General features: G+C 49.7%; 1 long non-coding RNA gene across 5 annotated transcripts in view; it reads right to left on the bottom strand.

Moving 5' to 3' along the window:
* The window catches only part of LOC147010800 (uncharacterized), a 42,506-nt gene that overhangs the window by 1,746 nt on the left and 20,760 nt on the right, over positions 1 to 20,000 (bottom strand). For all 5 annotated transcript variants that reach the window (XR_015052107.1, XR_015052109.1, XR_015052105.1 and 2 more), the window contains one exon: positions 1 to 11,115. This exon is cut by the window's left edge and continues 1,746 nt beyond it. This is a non-coding gene — a long non-coding RNA (uncharacterized LOC147010800). The remainder of the gene's footprint in view (positions 11,116 to 20,000) is intronic.

Here is a 20,000-nt window from a genome sequence, read left to right as displayed (position 1 = left end):
AGGCCTCGATCATGGGAGTTATTTGTTTTACGGCCGCTCTTCCTGATCCCGAGGTCTGAACCCAAGTAGAACTGCAAGGCCTGACCACTGTGCACTGCGCGGCTGAGTACACGGAGAGACTGACCTTTTTGAGGAAGTCGAACCGCATATCAGATAGGCCGTCGGTAATGGTGCAACAGGTGGAGGTACAGGATCAGGAAGAGAGGCAGGAGGAATTGAGCATTATCTGGATGATGAGGGATCAGCCGGCATATGTCAAATTTGTAGCAGGTGAGTCGTCGGGGAGCAATCTGGGGTCGCCAACAGGCAGCCCGACCCTCGTCGGGTTGGCCCGGGATTTGGGAGCGGTTCTCCGTCTGGATTCCTGAAGGGTCCATTTTTGGGGAGTTGTTTTACATGTGAGAGAAGAGGGCACATGCAGTGATATTGTCAGAACCCACCCGTACACAGACCTCCGAGTAGGCCTCACAGCCCGGAGAGGGGAGGAGCTCCCAATGGAGCACAGTGTCCGGAGAGGAGGTCACTGCCTAAGGTTGGCCCAGCAGCCGCTGCGGGTTGTCCGGGAAACTAGAGCAGGCCAAGCATACGGGGACATGCTCGGCTGGCAAGTATGTGGAGAAGCGCCGTTCTTTGGTGAAGATAGTGAATTGTGAAATAATTGCCACAGGTAATTTGAGGGTTCGATGCAAAATTGAGGGGGAATTTTGTGAGGCTGTGGTGGACACTGGGGCCAGTGACATCATTATAAATCCGAATGTATTGGAGCAGAGCGTTGGAGGCTGGGATAAAATTGATAGGTTAGTCCCATGCAGCAGCGTTGCCAGCCACCATTCCCTTCGAGCAAGCGCTAAAATCCATGTCAATGCCACCTCAGAAACTCTGCGGCCGCCGCATGTTTCTGTCAATTCAGGGGGGGTTCAACTGACTGTAGTGGTGACGGCTCCAATATTGGGGCACCGGGTTTTGAGGATGGAGTTGGGCGGTCTGTAGGTCATTGTAGTGGTATGGGTGGCCGAGGTGTGTGACCATTGTCTCCTGGGACTGAGTTTCCTTGTGGAACATGACTGCCAACTAGACCTTGGGTGGGGCCATATGAGGTTGGGTACTGAGAGGCTGCAGTTAGTCGGACTAGGGGATGACGAGGAGGTGCAGGAGACATGGCTGCAGGTGCCATGTACTGTAACCGTGCCTCCCAGGTCCGAGGCCTTGTTGATGGCGGAGTTGGCAGCAGGTACTCATCACATTGGTCATCTGTGGCTATTGGAGCCGTGGCCCTCACAGGGGGCCGAAGAACTGATGGTGGGTCTCACACTGATAGACACTCGTGGGCTGATGTTCGCCATGCACGTGCTTGACGTGTCCAATAGCCCTCACACGGTAAGGAGCAGAGCTGTCGTCGCCAAGTGTAGTCGAGTAGTAGAGGTCACCGGGGGAGGCGGATCCACATGTTTGCCACTGCAGCTGGACGAAAAGGGAAATTTGGGGGAATTTGTTTGGCCCAAGGGAGTCCAGGACATGATGACATGCTCCAAAAAGGGCCTAACATCAGAGCAAGAAATGGCTCACGAGTTTGCGAGGAAGCAAATTGGCTTGGCTTCCTCGCACATTAAATTGGGATACGATGTCTGGACTCATACACCCCATTTTCTTCCCGGAGACCTTAATTGGCTTTGCTGGCCCCGGAGGAAAAGGGGGGGGGGTCCAAAACTGACCTCACCCTTGAAAGGCCCTGGGGTGGTGCTTCGACAAGTGACTGATGTGGTTTTCAAGATTCAGATGGGCCCGCATACCCTTCCACAGACAGTCCATTGGGATAGATTGACTCACTATCAGGGTCAGGAGACTCTTGGGTGTGACAAAAGTTAGAAGGGGTGAGTGACACTTATAGACCCGACCAACCTGCGATGACTTCCACTTAGGGTAAGGTTCCTTGATGCTTACTGTCCCAAGGGTTCAGTTTTGCTAGAAATTGGGACATGCTTAATTGGATGAGAGTGAGCGAGAGTGACTCGATGGTCGGTAAAGGGATTGGTTTGGAAACCAAAATTGTCTGTGGAATTGATGTCTGTTATGTGTAATTAATTGAATTGTTTCAAGAATGAATGCCAGTGATAACATGTAAGCAGGCCATGGCAGAATAGGAACACAATCACTATTTCTGCATTGCATTGTTGAAAATTGAATGACAACAGGGGAGGAGATGAGATGTTGGACTGTGTGGGTGAGGAAGATATGTGGGACCGAAGGAATAGATCAAGCTCTGGAGGAGCGGTGACTGCGACCCCCCTTGAGGAAATTTGTCCCTGCCAGCCGGTGGTATCTGGAAATGGAGACTCGTTGGATGGGGAGGTCTGGTTGGGCAACCAATGATAGAGAGCCCTGGCGACCCGTATGAGGCTGTGAGAGCCTGGATGTGTGGGGACCGTCCTCGACGGGGTGGAGAGCAAAGGAGCTGTTTGGCTGTCAGGGTCCGAATAGTTTAAGGAGGGAGGGGGGGCGAAGAAACCGTAAGTCGAGCGACTTGATGTTGGACTGCGGGTACCACAACCGGAAGAGCCCCCATCATTTTTGTTGTGTGGTACCTACCCTCTGCTCAGTTGAGGATCACACGTGTGTAACAACATTTAAGCCATGGTCTTGCAGGGTTGGAATGAACGAAATTGGGTTTATGTATGTATAAATGGGTGAGGAAGATTCACTAAATCCATGTCACTAACCTGTCCCGAAGAGGCAGGGCTCACGGAAATATGGATAGGCAAATTGGGATGGCTCTGCAGGTCACATCAGGTATTGTGGTATCCACCAATGGACACAGTCTTTCGAAGGGGGGTTGTACAGACGTTAAGGTAAAGAAAAAAATTAATTGAGGTTTTGTCTGTTATCGTAGGTTTGTGTGCGTGTTTTCTGATATATTCTACCTGCCCCAGGAGTTAGGAGCGAGGAACCAAGAGTTTTGTAAATGTTTGAGGTGTGTAAGGAGCGTAAAAGCGTTAAGGGGAATAGGTAAGTTAGCTCTGGCTCGCTTCCCACAGCCCCTTCTAATTTATTTCATAAGCGAATGAGGTGCGAGTCGGTAATGCTTCAGTCACATTTGGCTTGGCGGCCGTAGGGTCTAAAAAAATCTACGGCCACTAGCAATTAGAGGGCGGCCGCAGTATTTCCACGGTCACACATTGTAGCAGTCACATATGTTTTTATTTTTTGGGTAGCCGCACGGGGTATTTAGAAATTGTGGAGACCGAAAACGTGGGGGTGCCATACGATCTTTGATTTGATTGACCTTAGGGTGTCCCTGCGGCGGCCATAGAATTTTCAAGGCAGACGCAAGGTAGCCTTAAGGTGCCCGCAAGGCGACCGCAGTGGGGCCCTAAGGCGAACGTGGAAATAGTGCGGCCGCCGTAATTTTTTGGGGGTTGGCAAAATTAATTTTTCATTGATAAGAGCCTACGGCAGCCGCACTAATAACGCAAGCCCACTGTAGGCCCTACGTACGGTCGACATGGAACACATCTACGTCATGGCTCCGGCTTGTCGAATTGCTACAGCAAACCTAGAAATGAAAAAAAGTGACAACTCCGCGCCTTAATTCCACGGAGACCTCTACGGCCTGTAAAAGATAGCCATACGGCGTAGGGCCACCCTGAGGCCACCTCAGAAACTCTGCGGCCGCCGCACGTTTCTGTCAATTCAGGGGGGGTACAGCCGCCGTATCCTAGCCGTAGAGCAAATGTGACTCATGCTAAAGTGGAAAGGCCAGAATGGTAATGCCTCTATCGAACCTTGCAGGAGCTACGGTTCCGGGGAGGGGGCTGTGTTATGATTATGAGGGTAGATGAACCGATTTAATAGTACAGATAGGATTGTATAGTGTAGCATGGTCCATGGACGGGTGAAACACTTCGATGTATATAAGTGAGGGAATCTGTCAACTTAAGTGTTAAGTGTCACGACACGAGGGGTGGTGCGGTGTTAATTTCCATGAACTCCTCCATCTGCTACTGCTCTCACTGGGCTGTCATATTCTCCCATACATACAGCGGCGTTGCCATCCACCTTCCCCTTCGAGCGAGTGCTAAAATCCATGTCAATGAGTATGTCCTCCTCCTAGGAATAAGGACCGCATGACCGTCCCGGGAGGTTGGTTGGTGTTAACTGCCTGGCTACCACAAATTTAGGTCGTGGGATCCGAACCCCAGCACCCCTAAGACAACTGCTGACGGGAGCAGGGTTTGAACCGGCCACCTCCACGACAGTATCAATGTGTGTGTGTGTGTGTGTGTGTGTGTGTGTGTGTGTGTGTGTGTGTGTGTGTGTGTGTGTGTGTGTGTGTGTGTGTGCGTGTGCGTGTGCGTGTGCGTGTGTGTGTATGTTGCTATTTTTCTCAGAGATGGCCGAAATAATCTTCGTCAAACTCTGAGAGGATCATCATTGAGTGCCGGCGAGTGTTTTCATCCAAAAAAAAAGTTTTTAAGTAAAGTTTTTAAAAATTCCGGGGAAAAAAAAGTTTTTTTTTTGGTTTGTTTTTTTAATCACTCTGTTGTGCCTAAGCCTTTGTAGCAACGTGAAATGCAATATTAAATGATCCCCGACCCTTTTCCTGAGTGGGTGTAGGGAGGTGTTTTCAGCCCCAAAAAAATAAAATCGAAAAAACACAATTTCATTTATTTAAAATGTCAACAGGATAAGAACAGCACTGGGCAACGCTCAGTACCCCTGCCAGTGGTAGATAAAGAGCTAAGTCTCTTGCATCCCACTGTGCACACCTGTCCCAAATGCATGGTGCACCTTTAAAGTCGAGGCACAATAATAAATTGGGAATGCAGCAAAAGTAATTGGAGCAATCAAAAGGGACGATTCTCATAGTTGGACAGGTGTGCATGCAAGGATGCAAGGAAATTCAAGGAAACTTGGATGCAGCCCATCATGTCTGTGCTTTATCCACACTCCATTAAATGAATAATTCATCGTTTATGCTACAAACCCAATCTTTACCATTCACTTGATTTCACTGGGGTGGGAGGACGAGTGCGGAGTAGAACAGTGAGGCAGGTACAGGGACATCACCGGGGTACTTGTTTTGGTGTTATTCATTACTTGCAAAAATCAAAGGTTTTTCAAATACGTTGGTTAGTCTTGTGCGTTGTTCTGTCTGGTTGTCTGTTTGTTTGTCTGTACGTTAAATCGCCTACCAGTCACAATTTTAAACCAAACGTCACCAAATAGTAAGAGTTTGTCAAAAGCAACAAGCCTATTGTTTGAGGTCAAAAGGTCAGCACAGGACAAAGGTCAACAACTTTGTCGAATTTCTAAAATCCTCAATTTTCATCCTATTGACTTGAAATGTGAACATGATTTGCATATCAGGTCACTGAATTTAACCACCAATTATTGTTTTAGTCAACATAGGCCAAAGGTCAACAACGAAGGTGAGATTTCTAAAATCCTCAATTTCCATCCATTTGATTTGAAATTTGAAGAGGAGTTTCATATTTGGTCATTGAATTCAACCACCAATTACTTTTGAGGCTAACATAGACCAAAAGGTAAATATAGGCCAAAGGTCAACTTCAGTGAGATTTCTAAAATCCTCAATTTTCATCCGATTAACTTGAAATGTGAACATTATTTGCATATCGGGTCACTGAATTCAACCACCAATTATTCTTTAAGTCAACATAGGCCAAAGGTCAACAACTAAGGTGAGATTTGTAAAATCCTCAATTTCCATCCATTTGATTTGAAATTTGAGGATGAGTTTCATATTTGGTCATTGCATTCAACCACCAATTACTTTTGAGGCCAACATAGACCAAAAGGTGAATATAGGCCAAAGGTCAACTTCAGTGAGATTTCTAAAATCCTCAATTTTCATCCGATTGACTTAAAATTTGAAGAGGATTTGTATTTCAGGTCACCAAATTCAACCAGCCAATTATTTCTGAGGTCAATATCAACCAAAAGGTCAACATAGGCCAAACAACTTCAGTGAGATTTCTAAAATCTTCCATTTTCATCCGATTGACTTAAAATTTGAAAAGTACTTGCATATCAGGTCACGGAATTCAACAAACAAATATTTTTGAGGTCAACATCGGCCAAAAAGATAAACATAGGCCAAAAAGTCGACGTAGGCCAAGTCTCTAAAATTGTCAATTTTCATCTGATTGTCATAAAATTTGAAGAGGATTTGTATATTTGGTCATTGAATTCAACCACCGATTGTTTTTAAGGTCAAATTTGTTTTATGGAATCCGTAAGTATCGTGCTATGCACAACGTCTTTCCTGTTTATTTGTCGATTTATTTCATTAAAAAATTAATTGGGTTAAGTGATGAAGGAGCAAACACAGACAGTACATTAACCTTCTGACAAGACCCTCGCACAGACATCACAATCTCTGCACAGGTATACAATCACCCATCCATACTACCAATCCTGCCAATATCCATGTGCAGTACCGCTCTATCTCAAATGCTTCCAGGTACCTATCCAATTCTAATTTAAACCTATCTGCGGTTTCTGCTGCCACTATATTTCCAGAGAGACCATTGCATGCATTAACTACTCTGATTGGACACCAACCTCACTACCATCCTAACTCTTGTCTTTGTTGTGGATCCTGGTCCAATGCACTGTGTTCATCTTTACACCTTCAAAGAATGCTGAACTTGAATAGTAATGTTGTATGCGTGGTGTTGGCTTAATGGTGAAGGTGGCTGCTTTAAGATCTTAGGGTCTTGAGTTTAAGCCCCTGTAGTTTGGTGAAATAACACGAGGTGGGTTGACTCAGCCTGTCATCCTTCCAAGGTTGGCAAAATGAGTACCGGCTTACTGGAAACAGGGGGGCGCTGTAACTGTGCTCACAGAAATGATGCAACCAGCAGCCACAGGCTCCATACGAAATTATATTAATAAGTAATGTTGTAAAACACTGTCCGCACTCCCAACCCTCATATTTTGGGACGTCTACTTATTAAGTATGCACAATAGCGGAATAGACCCCTTCCTGTCCCTCGTCTCCCAGGTTCTTTCACTTGTCTTCCAAGTCTTCCACCTTCCTTTTCTCAACTTCAATTTGCTCGATGTGGTCCCCTTCATCCCTCTGCTTACCTAATAAATAGATGGCTCCTGATGTTTACGTCGGAGGGATGTTTGTTGACGTTAACTCGCTTGGAGGCCTTGATCCACCCAACAACACCTCCTAATGTTCCACGTAGCATGGTTAGGCGTCGCACACCCTTGTGAAAAATAGCAACCCTCATGGTTTGTCATTTTCGATCACCTTCCCTGCCCTTTGTGCGTCGTGCTCATTATGGGCGCCAAGCCTGAGGCCGCACGCAGCACGTGGCGTGCCGAGTGATGATGTCGGTGGCTCGAGCAGAGACCGACAGCACCAGCACGGATATGCCATCGATTGTGAAACTCATTCAAACCAAGAAAGCCATGTACACGGGAACAGCCAGAACGTCTAATTAGCGGCTGTTTGACTGGACGTTTCGTGGACGTCGACGTGATCCGAGGCGGGGACGAGGACCCGATGACGCATCGAGTGTCAAAACAATCATGGGAATGGAATGGCCTGGAAGGCTTCACGGGATAAAATGAACGAAAGAATGACTCACTAAGGATGTAAATATTTTATGGACGTGAAAATTGAATGGTTCGCAATAAAATGGCTGAAAAGGATCCGGTTATATGGTTATGCATCTTCGCACATCGTTGATACAAGATAAGATTGGAAGGGACGAATAAAAAGGATAACATGAACGAAAATGAAAAACAGAAAAAGCAACAACAACAACAACAAAAAAGTCAACAGACGTTATTAAAGAGTAATTGGCAGGGGAGAGGATACATTGGAGACCCTCCATTTCCACCTCCCACGACCAATCGAGTTACTCCCCCTCCAATACCCTCAAACCAACACGCTCCCAGCTGCATTTCCGCCCACACCACACCACACCTCCACAACCAAACGCGACCCTACCCCCGCACCTCTTTCACTTACCATCACCACCCACCCTCTGGCACTTTCTCCCCGCCCCCTCGGTCGCGGCGAAGCCCGTGAGCCCGGGGTTATTCCAGGTCGTCGTGACGTCATTTTCACGAGCACGTGTCGGCGGAACCGTTCCTGCGGTTCCTGTACTCATGTCATCTGTTATGTTTTATTATTTCTCGCTTGCTTCCGTTTTGCGTCGTATGTCGATGTGAGCCGGGGAAAAGGGACAACGAAGCTTCCGAGCGAGTACATTTCTCATGGACGTCGAATCTCCCACGGTGCCTTTCGAGAACAGTAGGCCATTGTGTGCCAGTCCATCCATCCATTAGTCCAGTATCTCGGCGGTCTCTAGGCGGTAGCCAGGGTGACCAGGGTGTCTGTACACAATATAGCATACTCTTTTTTTAAGGGTTTCGTGGGACCTTTAAAGGCACACCAGAGATAGCTAGCAAACAGGACAGTCGGCTTTAGGTCTCCGCCTCCCCCCATCCCCATATAATTCTCGGCGGGCCAGGAATTGGATCCAAAGAAGACCGCTCAGAAGCGAAGAGTTCGTTGCCTTCTCGGCCCAGTGTGCCGGCACCACGTGCCAAATCAGGATTCCTGCCTCCCTGGTCTGCAGCCCCTCTTGTCCCTGCTCTCAACAATCTACAGTATCGGCACATGGCGAGCGAGGGTTCACAGCGGCTGTAAATGGCAGGGTCACTTAAGATTGAGCGCTCTTCTCGCTCACCTTTCATCATTTACCTACGGACACGATTACAATCCCAAGCTGCGGCAAGAGATCTCGTCGATTGCAACCATGGTTGTGACGTCAAATATGAATACGTACACCATAAAGTGAGGTGCTGCGTTTGGTGCCCATCACCCTCAGATTTTCAATGGCTGCCTTTTCTCCCACGTTTAAGTCAGTGTAAAAGGCTGACTTGTAAATTGTGGAACCTTCCGATGGGCTGGTGCAGAGGACTAAAGCTGCGGAATATTTATTTATTTATTTGGATACAAAGTCGAGGCTCATGGAAGCAGCGAGTACATTGAACAAATCAGGAGGCAACAGGACAAAAAGGAACAACACAACGAGTGGGGAAACAACAACAACAACAACAACAACAACAACAACAACAATGGAGTTGAAGGACAAGATAAAGGGCGACTTGGAGAAACAATGGGTGTGGGGACTGGGAGGACGTATGGGGTGGACACGATGGATGTAGAAGGAAACCCCAAGGAGGGTAAATCTGGAAACTCGGGGTTGAGCGTTAATGAGAGTGGAAAAGATCATAGCTTTGGATTGGGGATGATCTGAGATGCTGATGAACAGACGTCTTGATGACCCGGAGGGTTTATATCTCCCCTTTCCCTTCCAAAGCCACAAATCATTCCAGCAGTCCGTCCGAGACACGAAGTCGGACTCTGTCTCCCTCGAGTCCCTCCACTCTCAACCCGCATCCTTAAATTACAATTCCTCCACAAAATCTTAATCACTAATAAGAAATAAAAAATATAATTAATCTAATTATAAGAATGGCCATCATCACAACTAATAATAACGATAATGTGTATTACTCTGAGTGAGCACTTCGGCAGAAAACATGTCCATTAAGAAAGATTGCGTGTGAGAGAGAGTAAATGTAGATTAAAGAGGGGCTGTGGTGGATTCTCGGAAGGACATTTTATTGTCAAACCCTGCGATGACACCAGGCCTCACTAAGGCCCTGCGATGAGAACAGGCCTCACTAAGGCCCTGCGATGAGAACGGGCCTCACTAAGGCCCTGCGATGAGAACGGGCCTCACTAAGGCCCTGCGATGAGACCAGGCCTCACTAAGGCCCTGCGATGAGACCAGGCCTCACTAAGGCCCTGCGATGAGACCAGGCCTCACTAAGGCCCTGCGATGAGAACGGGCCTCACTAAGGCCCTGCGATGAGAACAGGCCTCACTAAGGCCCTGCGATGAGACCAGGCCTCCCTCAGGCCCTGTGATGAGACCAGGCCTCACTAAGGCAGTGCGATGAGACCAGGCCTCACTAAGGCAGTGCGATGACACCAGGCCTCACTAAGGCAGTGCGATGACACCAGGCCTCACTAAGGCAGTGCAATGACACCAGGCCTCACTAAGGCAGTGCAATCAGACCAGGCCTCACTAAGGCAGTTCGATGACACCAGGCCTCACTAAGGCCCTGCGATGAGAACGGGCCTCACTAAGGCCCTGCGATGAGAACAGGCCTCACTAAGGCCCTGCGATGAGACCAGGTCTCACTTAGACCCTGTGATGACAGCAGGTCTCGCTAACGCCTTCCTCTCAAGCTGCCAGCGCCAGACCTTAACTGTTTTTCAGGAATGGGGAAAAGTGGAGCAAAGGTCATGGAGACTCGCTGAGCCTCGCCTGGCACCGGGCCTCGCTCCTCATTGGGTATCGACTCTCGGAGGCTTCGGATATCTCCGGCCTCATTGGTTGGTGATCGTGCCCGTCCCTGCAACACTCGCTCCTGATTGGCTGGCTGCACGGTTAACAAGCCTTCCCATTTCTGCCTCTGAAAAATAAATAACAGTTTAAAAAAAAAAAGGTTCAAATGAATAAATAAAAGCTTTATGCGAGTCGGGGGAGTTCGAGCATAGCAGCTCTTTCTTTAACCATTACATGTAGTCCGGTAAAGTTTGCAATAACTCGCTGTTTGCAGTTACACGGACTTATACACCATCCGGTCGATTTATTACGTAGGAGAAAGCCCACTTGATTGAAGAGATGGACATGCTTCTCGCTCAATCCGCAGTTAGTTAATTTATATGTCTTGTATTGTGGTGTGGAGTTCGTGCGTCTTTAAATGTAGAATTATGTTTTTTATTTATTCATGTTCGTTTTTGTACACCATGTCCTTGGCTCACGGTGGAGATTGCGCACACAATGCTGTACCTGTCAAGCGATGGCATGCGCCGGTGCAGGACGAGCCAACAAGGGGCAATGGACTTTAACCTGGGCTCCTTTAAGCTCATGAACCGGGTGCTTAGATGAGAACGGGAAAGACACCAACTGGAGAAAGACAGTTGGCCATTGCACAAGCTGTTTCATCGTCCACGTGTGACCGCAGCCCTCGTCATCGACAGTTCATCAGCTGTCTAGAAGAAACATGGCGGGAGGGGGGGGGGAGAGAAAATTAATTAAAAAAAATTATCAGATCCGGATTCGGATTTTCACCAAAATCGAATCAATTCTTCCTTGTCACACTCCCAACCCGTCCACCAAATTTGGGCCGAATCGGTCCACAACCTTTTGAGATATGCTGCTCAGACAAACAGACAGGGTAAAAACACAACCTCCATCCATCGACCTTTGGTATCGGAGGAAATGACGAGCAGAACAAACATGTCAGCAAACAATATCCTCCTACATGAACTCCAAGGATATTTGTGGAGACGATGGATTAATACTGCACATCTATCTATAATTCCAGCAATCTCTGTGTGTCTGTGTGTCTGTCTGCGACCGCTGTTTCTCGCAGACCACTGGTCCGATCTAATTGAAACTTGCCAGGTATATTGCTGGGGCCCTGTGGATGTTCCTTTTCAAGGTTTGATATTAATTGGACAAGTGGTTCCCAAGTTATGGCCATTTATTTACCAAACCAATGATAGGACACGGTGCTATGACATCACAATTGACGTCACAATTGATGTCACAATTTATTTATTTATTTGTTTTTTTTTACACGTACGGCCACGCACTAGTATAAATATAACGTGTGGACGGGATTTCAACCTGGATTCGTGAGCATCAGGAGCCGTTGGTTCATACGAGGACACGAGACGAGCCGTAGCCATTCTGTTGCAACAACATCGTCCGAACATGTTATTAAAAACGGTTTTTAAGCCTCGACATTCATCAGACTCGGCCTGCGAGTGAGAAATGAAATAAATTAATGTTTTTGTCCGAATGTCAAAACGTGTTCAAAACGAGAACATGACGTGGAAGAGGAAAGTCATTCTGTTATGGTTTTTATTACAAAATCGGTTCATTTGTTTTACACGTTGAATTACAGCAATCAAGTGGAATTTGAAACAGCTTTGCGTCATCCTGTGCAGAAATGTTAAACAACAGCTTTGTGCTGCCAGGAAACTTCCCAACTGCTCTGGGCTTTCAGATCCCCCCTCTACCCCTACCACCCCCTCCCTCAACCAACCCCCTTTCTCCCTTCAATTTTTTTTTCTGCATCAATAGCCTCAGCCTGCAGCCCTGACAACCAAACAAGGCAGTCTCAGGCTCACGGAGGCTGGAAATGCCATGGAAGGGGAGCATCGTGAGCCAACCTTCATTAATCACCTGAAAGACTGCACCCCTCCCTTCCTTTCCTCGAGCAACTGAGCACCACTCCTGCGAGCAACACCTTCAACCCAAGTCACCCCACTCTCTCTCTCTCTCTCTCTCTCTCTCTCTCTCTCTCTCTCTCTCTCTCTCTCTCTCTCTCTCTCTCTCTCTCTCTCTCTCTCTCTCTCTCTCTCTCTCTCTCTCTCTCTCTCTCTCTCTCTCTCTCTCTCTCTCTCTCTCTCTCTCTCTCTCTCTCTCTCTCTCTCTCTCTCTCTCTCTCTCTCTCTCTCTCTCTCTCTCTCTCTCTCTCTCTCTCTCTCTCTCTCTTAGGGTTTGAAAATTGCCCACAGCCTCTATTCAACCGCAAACTACCAAACATCTCAACTCCTCACCACCTCGTTTTACCTTATACAATGTGTTGTTGTACCAATTGTCGACTTAAATGTACTGTACTTGAACGTGACGACGCGTGATGCCACAAAACCTAAACTGGGCCGTGTCTCGATTTTTCTCCTGGAGTCAACTTGATGAGAACAGCTCATTTACAGAAGAGTGGCTGAGTCGGATGTACGTATCAAACAAAGCCAATCAAATGACTTGTTTCTGAAAGAGGTTTAAATAATGTACATTTGGTGATTTGCCAAAGGCAGAATAAATATGTGATTTGTGGTTGTCTGTCTCGAATGAGAGTTTCTTTTCTGTTTTTTACACCTTATGTAAGCCAGGTCCAAATGTCCTGTTATTACATGGGAGCAAAACATAACAAAAATCTTCTGCGTTGTTATACTGCAGGTTCACGACCATGACGCACGAGTGACTTCACCGTGGAAGGGCATTTGCTGGTGAACACATGGGCTTGAGAAAGGCGAGACACAAAATGAATCATTCCAATGGGAAAACGATTGGTAACGAGGCAACTGAACCACCCTGTGAAGAAAACAAGGATGTTGTAAGACGTCCACGGACCTCTCCTTCAACTTTCACATTAACTATAAAGATGTTCGTCGATGATGGACAAATGAACACAGGATGGAAGAGTTGAACTTGGGTCAGAGAATCAGAAAGTAAGGTGTGGTGAACAAGATACTGTTTGACCCTGCTATTCGTGGGGGATGCGTTCCTGCAAAATATCTGAATAACAAATAGCGGGGAATTGTTTCAATGGAACAACGAGGGGATACGTTCCTGGAAAATGGCGCGAATAGCGAATCCATGAATAGCGGGGCATTGTTTCAATGGAAAAAGGGGGGGCGAGGCTCCTGGAAAATGCCACGAATAGCGGGGCATTGTTTCAATGGAAAAAGGGGGAATACGTTCCTGGAAAATGGTGCAAATAGCGAATCCATGAATAGCGGGGCATTGTTTCAATGGAAAGAGGGGGGCTAGCCTCCTGGAAAATGCCACGGATAGTGGGGCATTGTTTCAATGGGAAAAGGGGAGATACGTTCCTGGAAAATGGCACGAATAGCGGGGCATTGTTTCAATGGAAAAGGGGGGGGGATACGTTCCTGGAAAATCGCGCGGGGGGGGGCATTGTTTCAAAGGAAAAAGGGGTGACAGGTTCCCTGCGCTTCATGATTCAGAATGGAAAATCAAAAATCCCATGAAAAACCATGAATACGCCCGCAAAACGAACGAACGAACAAAACGACAGGAACGAACGAACAGAACCTCAACCTCTTCCTCTGAACTAATGAACCAAGAGCAAGGACTCTCCAACAACTCTCGACAATTCTTCTCCAGGGACAAGGGGCCAGGGACTCTTCACAACTCTCGACAGTTCTCCTTCAGGGACAAGGGGACAGGGACAACAGACAACCCTCGACAATTCTCCTTCAGGGACAAGGGATCATGGACAACGGACCAGGGACTCTCCACGCCCACGCCTTTTGTAGGGTCGGGCTCTGCCCTTCGCTCTGCCCGCACCCCGCCCCGTTCTTGGCTCCTCCTTCCTTCGAGACGCTTCCAGAAAATGCCTCGAAGGGGGGCGTTCCTCTCCCCCGGCCACGTCACACCGCACATCCGCCAATCGGGAGAGGACGCACCACCCCCTCCCCCTTTCTCACCAAGCGCGGGAAAAAATGGCGGGAAAACCCCACAGGCGTTGTTGGTTTTTTTCTCCACGCGCCGTACGACGAGGGAAGGAAGATTCGGGCGGGAGATATTTGCGCGGGCTTTTGGGCGGGAGATGCCCCTTCGCACCTTTGTTGCTGCTGCCACTCCGCTCGTTTCATCCATCCCGCGGAGATCGTGACCGCATGGTGCTCGTTGAATGGCGAGTGGCGAAGATGGTGGTAGCGTAGTTGTGGAAGGTGGCTTCCTGGCGTGAATGGCGTGATTGTTGGCGTCGTGTAGTGAATGGCGTGATCGTTGAGATGTTGGTTGTGGCGATGTTCGTTGTTGTTCTCCACCAAAATAACGACAGCAATAGAAAAACGGCTAACTGAAGAATCGCAGCCCGAATGGATCACATATATTTCCTCTATACAACGGGTTTGGGCTAACTACACATGGACTTATCGATGTATCTCACCTGAGGACCCTTTATGGTGTAATGCGAATTTCCACAGCCGTAACACTACCCCCTCCCCTTTTTACAGACTCGTCCCGAGTCGTCAAATTCTCGTGTACCATCATGTGTAGTTCTCCCCTAATACGTTTTACCTTCGGATCCCTGAGTGCGACATTCATGGTATTCGTGTCCCCAAAATAAATAACCTGAGGGCTGAGTAACTAACGAACAAACACACTCATCCGGACGACTTAAATAAAATTCCGGCGCTAGACTGACATGCCAGGGGCGCACTCATATAAAATACAACTTAACAACTTAACCTTACAAATCTTACACTAAACCATGGCCCAGGATCAATGGACTCTGCAAAGAGAGAAGCAGTTAGCAGGGAGCCAGGCTGCTCGCATGCAGTCTCTGGCTCATTAAACGCAGGTGTGGGGAACGTGGCGTGCTGCTCACATGCAGTCCAAGGCCTCTCCCTTTTAAATGGATGCCGTGAACAACGAACGACGCACAGGCTGCCACTGCAGGCCCGTGTTGTAGTTGCCAACAAGACAGTTCTTGCGGCTTCACGACGATCCCGGCCCACATGGTAATGAACAGGGAGGGGGGGGCAATGCAAAACAGAACGGGGGCAAAATGAACCAAGGCCAGCAGGCATGACATGGCAAAGGCAGCAGTCAAGGCATGGCAAAACAGGGCCGCTGTAGCAAACAGCCGGCAGATGATCGACCGGCACAGACCTTGAAGCAAAACACCAGTAGACGATCTGGCCGGCAAAGGCCTTGCAGTAACACAGCCAGCAGACGATCCGGCCGGCACAGGCCTTGCAGTAACACAGCCAGCCGATTAAGTTGGCCAGCCTTTGCCTTTCAGTGGAGGTTGGTGGAGGGAGTGCGGTGGTGCCGGCCACTAAGAAGGCGGGCTCAGACCTACAGTACCTACTGTCTCCCTCCCAACCTATCGCCTTTGCCTGTCTCTGTACTTACCAACTCCCTTAATTTGTCAAAAACCAATTTAGCCCCCACTTATTTTTTTGTTTTTATTTTTCACTTGCCCCACTATAAATCGTCCTCTAACCCCCTTTACTGTCCTTGTTCGGCTAACCTATCGTCTCCTAGCTGACTCCCAACCCCTACGTTCCCTTCCTGGAGGGGAATAAGGGAGAGCTAGCGTCCTGTGTCGAGGCCCAACTCAAGCCTCAGGATGGCCTCCTCAGACTTCAGCGATCTTTCACCCAAAGTGGGTCCAGCGGCCCACAACGAGAGCGAAGGGATGGATGGTGCGGAGGGGTACACTTCCTATCTACCCTATCCATTTACTCTTAAACTACCCCGGGGCTTTCAACAAGCGCCTCCCGCTTAAACAATCGGTTCTAACAAACAAGATTCCCGTCGCGTGTGTTGATGTCCTCGCAAATTCCGGGCCATGCCCTCCAATTTTCTTCCCGTGCCCTCACACGGTCTCACGGCTGGAACGCGTGGCTCCCTTGGCAGGAACTACCCTCTGCCGATTCGCCAACGATGGCACCCCCGGGCACTACACTGCCTCCGAGCCTACCAGCTCCCTAAACACCGGGGAGTGCCTCCATGGCGACTCCCCTGAAATGCTCACGTGGCAGGCTGGCTTCCCGGGCCCCTTTCCGAGGGTCACCTGTGCCCACGACACTGCCCACGCAGCCAATGGCGCCCCGGCCCCCCGCATCATGCGGGCGCACCCATGCCCACTACGCTATCCCGGCCCCCCATGGGCACTTGGCCTACCACGGCCGACTAGCCTGGTGCCCAGGGTACCCACTCAGCGATACTCACCGTTCGTCGCCACGCTCCCAGCCGTCAACGGGGCTCCTGCACCCCTCCAAGCGGGTATCGAGCCTACTTTCCCACCAACAGCAAAACGACCTCCATTTTGTCAATTTGACTAACCCAGCTGACTCACTCTACACTGACCCCGGGGTCCCTTGGGCGGGAATCACTCCTCCCCCCAATCACTCATTGCACCATGCATTCCCCATTCACTCCAAACATACAGACCCGCTGGCCTCACTCACTCACCAAGTACAGTTTCCACTCTCTTCACACACATCGCTGAACTCGGCCATCCTTCTGACTACATCCCCTAACTACCTCATGCTCCCACGTCGTCCCTTAAACTACAGCACGTTCCATTTAACCTACGTAGCAAAGCTACGTCCCCTCTACACATCCAAAGTCTGTCACTGTCTTCAAATCCTCAAAAATCATTTCCCCATCCTAAATCTCAACTAAAATCCCTCTAACTAATCCATTCCATGGGCCCCATGAGGACTTAACCCTGCCCCATGAAGCCGGTCTAACTAAGCTAACCCTTCCCCCTAACTAGTGATCATCCTGTGCCCTGGTAAGGGGATCTTCCACCCCTCGCCCAGGGAATCCTGTTCACCCGAAAGCGAGGCTTGCTTTCTTTTTTTTATTGCGCATCACCAGCGCGGCAACTCGCAGCTAGCGCACCTTGCACCTTGCCCGTGACGTCATGGCAGCTGTTCGCATCCATCGTTCCTCTTGGACGGTACCATCCGGCAGGGATTCACCCTCCTGCGGGATTCCAACCATACGTGCAGCCATGATGTCACCCTGCACATCAAAAAACAAGCCTCGCGTTTTGACGGGTTCTCCACACGAGCACATGTGCTCTGCCCGTCGGAGCTTCACACAAACACGCTCGCGTGGAGAACCCATCCGGTCCAAATCCCGAATCCAGCCGAGCCTTTGTCTGTCCGCGGGATCGGCAACATCCACCGCTGGCGTTTCAGAACCGGGTTTCACTCCCGCAAGCGCGCACGTGGCGGCCTCGTGCGCTGCACGGCACGAACCTCGCGCTCGCTGCTGGGTAAACCCAGCGCGGTCCTCATTACCGCTATGGCCGCTACTCAGCCTCTGTCCATCTGTCGCCGTCGTCTCCGTCGCCATTCGACCCACGCACACCTGCGTGTCACGACGCTCACACTCCATTCCATTACATTCACACCAGGAGACGCGGCTGCATGTTCGCGCATGCCCACCGTCATCTCCTTTACATACAGCGACCTCACACACACGGTCCCTCTTGCACTCGGCCGTTCACTCATGCTCCCCCTTTCACTCGCAAACGTAGTTCCACTCACACAGGGGGTTTCACTCGCACAGGGGGTTTCACTCAAACACGGGGCCTCTGTCACACACACCCCTTCACTCACGCACGGCGTGCTGGGAGGCACACACTCCGGCACACTCGTGACCACACCACTCACACACGGGGGCGCGCTCACACCTTTCACCACACACACCGGGACAATCACACTGGCGATTAGTGTCACCACTAGGGGTCCCGGGGTCTCCATACCCCCCAAGCTGCACGTGCACCTGTCCGCAGCACTCGCCCCCTCAACCTCGCTCGGCACAACCGGACCCACCTGGTCGAGATCAGCTTCAAGGGAGCAGAGCGTCTCCCTCCGTTCCCGAAGGAGGCTATCCGGCTGCTTGCATCGGGTCCCAACACGTTCCGCGAGCTCGCCCCTATTATCCTCCACTAACTCCGTGTGTGTGTGCTCGTCCTTAACCCCGTCCAATTCACCCTCTATCCCCTGTGTCTCTGCCAACTCAGTCACCTGTTCACCCATTACCTCCCTTGTCTCCACTATTATTTCTTTTATCTCCTGCGTCTCCCTTAATTCTATTTCCTTTGTCGTCACCTCGTGTCTCGTCTCACACGTCGCAGTCACCCCATTTAGTTTTTCCCTCTGTGTCACCGTCACTGTTGCTTTCTCTGTCACTACCCTCGCCCAACGCATCCCCCGTATTAATTTGTCCTCACCCACCTCCATTGCGGGCCTGACAGCCGTTGCACTACCCCCCAGCTCGTTCGCTCCAGCACGTGGCGCCGCCATTATGCCCGCCTGCAGGCATCGCCCCATTTGCTGCATCTCACCCCGCATTGTTTGCACATTCTCATCCATTTTGTCGTTCATTCGTTGATAATTCTCATTTATTTCGTTCACTTGTTGCGTATTTCCATCCATCTTGTTGTTTAATCCGTTATTCAATTCTACCAGCATTGCAAATAACTGCGCCATGTCGAGTGCACTTGGCTGAGCCGATTCGGCAAGGATCGGGGGGTTTTGGCGGAGAGGGGGAGGGAGGTGTCATACACCGCGGCTGCCACCGCACCCATTTCGGGTTCTGGGCTCGGTTGGGGGGGAAATTGTTCCTGCATCACAATGGGAATGTCTTGCACGGGGATTTCATCCTGGACCATGGATCCTGAACACTCCCACATCCATTTCTACTACCCCCGGCTCCCGCTCACCTTGAGACTCCATCTTATTTCACATACGCGATTAATTTATCTCGCTCGTAATTTGGGGGGAAAGGGGGGGGGTTGCTTCGCACACCCCTGGTCCGATCCCCATGAATTTAGCTTGGAGGTGGGGTGGATTCGAATCCCACTCCTGACACCAATGTTGTGAATTCACACCCCGCCGGCGTGCAAACGACCACATGTGACCAATAGCGGCCGCTTCACCCACCGAACGTGCAATTCAGTCGTGACCCTCTCGGAACAACGCCGGGAGCTAGTCACGGTTGGGGGTTTAACCTCACCACAACTCAGTCCGCACGACTCCGGACACGAACCGCTTAAGCGGCTCGTTCCGTGCTACAAGGATAACCGAGCGGAGTTATCGTCGACCTTGACGGTTCAGATTAGATACCGGGTGTTTTGAACCCACTATTAATCCCTTACGTGATGCAAGATGGAGATTCAAACAAAGGAAAGGACGCAGCGAAACGGGAACAATTGGACCAGCACATTTATTCCGCGCCACATGGCAGCACGGAAGGCACGTATATCACAGTGAAGCAAGAAAACACAATAAAATCAAGCGAAGAGACACACGCAGATCTACAACCAAATAATGCAATTCACACGGCAACACTTTAAACAGTTCTACTTCACCAGACTGGCGCCACACACACACGTTTACACAGAACCCAAAAGAAATGGAAGTCGTGACTTCCCTGAGCGTGTCGAGTCCTTGGCGACCGTAACTCCGAGTCCCTCCGGCGTGGTCCACTGGGCTCGTGCCGCGCGCCTGCACGTGTCGTCCGCCCGACAGGAACGAACGAACAGAACCTCAACCTCTTCCTCCGAACGAACGAACCAAGAGCA

Source organism: Eptatretus burgeri, chromosome 16 (assembly GCF_056783735.1).
Source record: "Eptatretus burgeri isolate ZD-2024b chromosome 16, Ebu_testis_v1, whole genome shotgun sequence".
Classification (NCBI taxonomy): domain Eukaryota; kingdom Metazoa; phylum Chordata; class Myxini; order Myxiniformes; family Myxinidae; genus Eptatretus; species Eptatretus burgeri.
The sequence above is the reverse complement of the archived record's forward strand: the minus strand, read 5'-3'. Positions and strand labels throughout refer to the sequence as shown.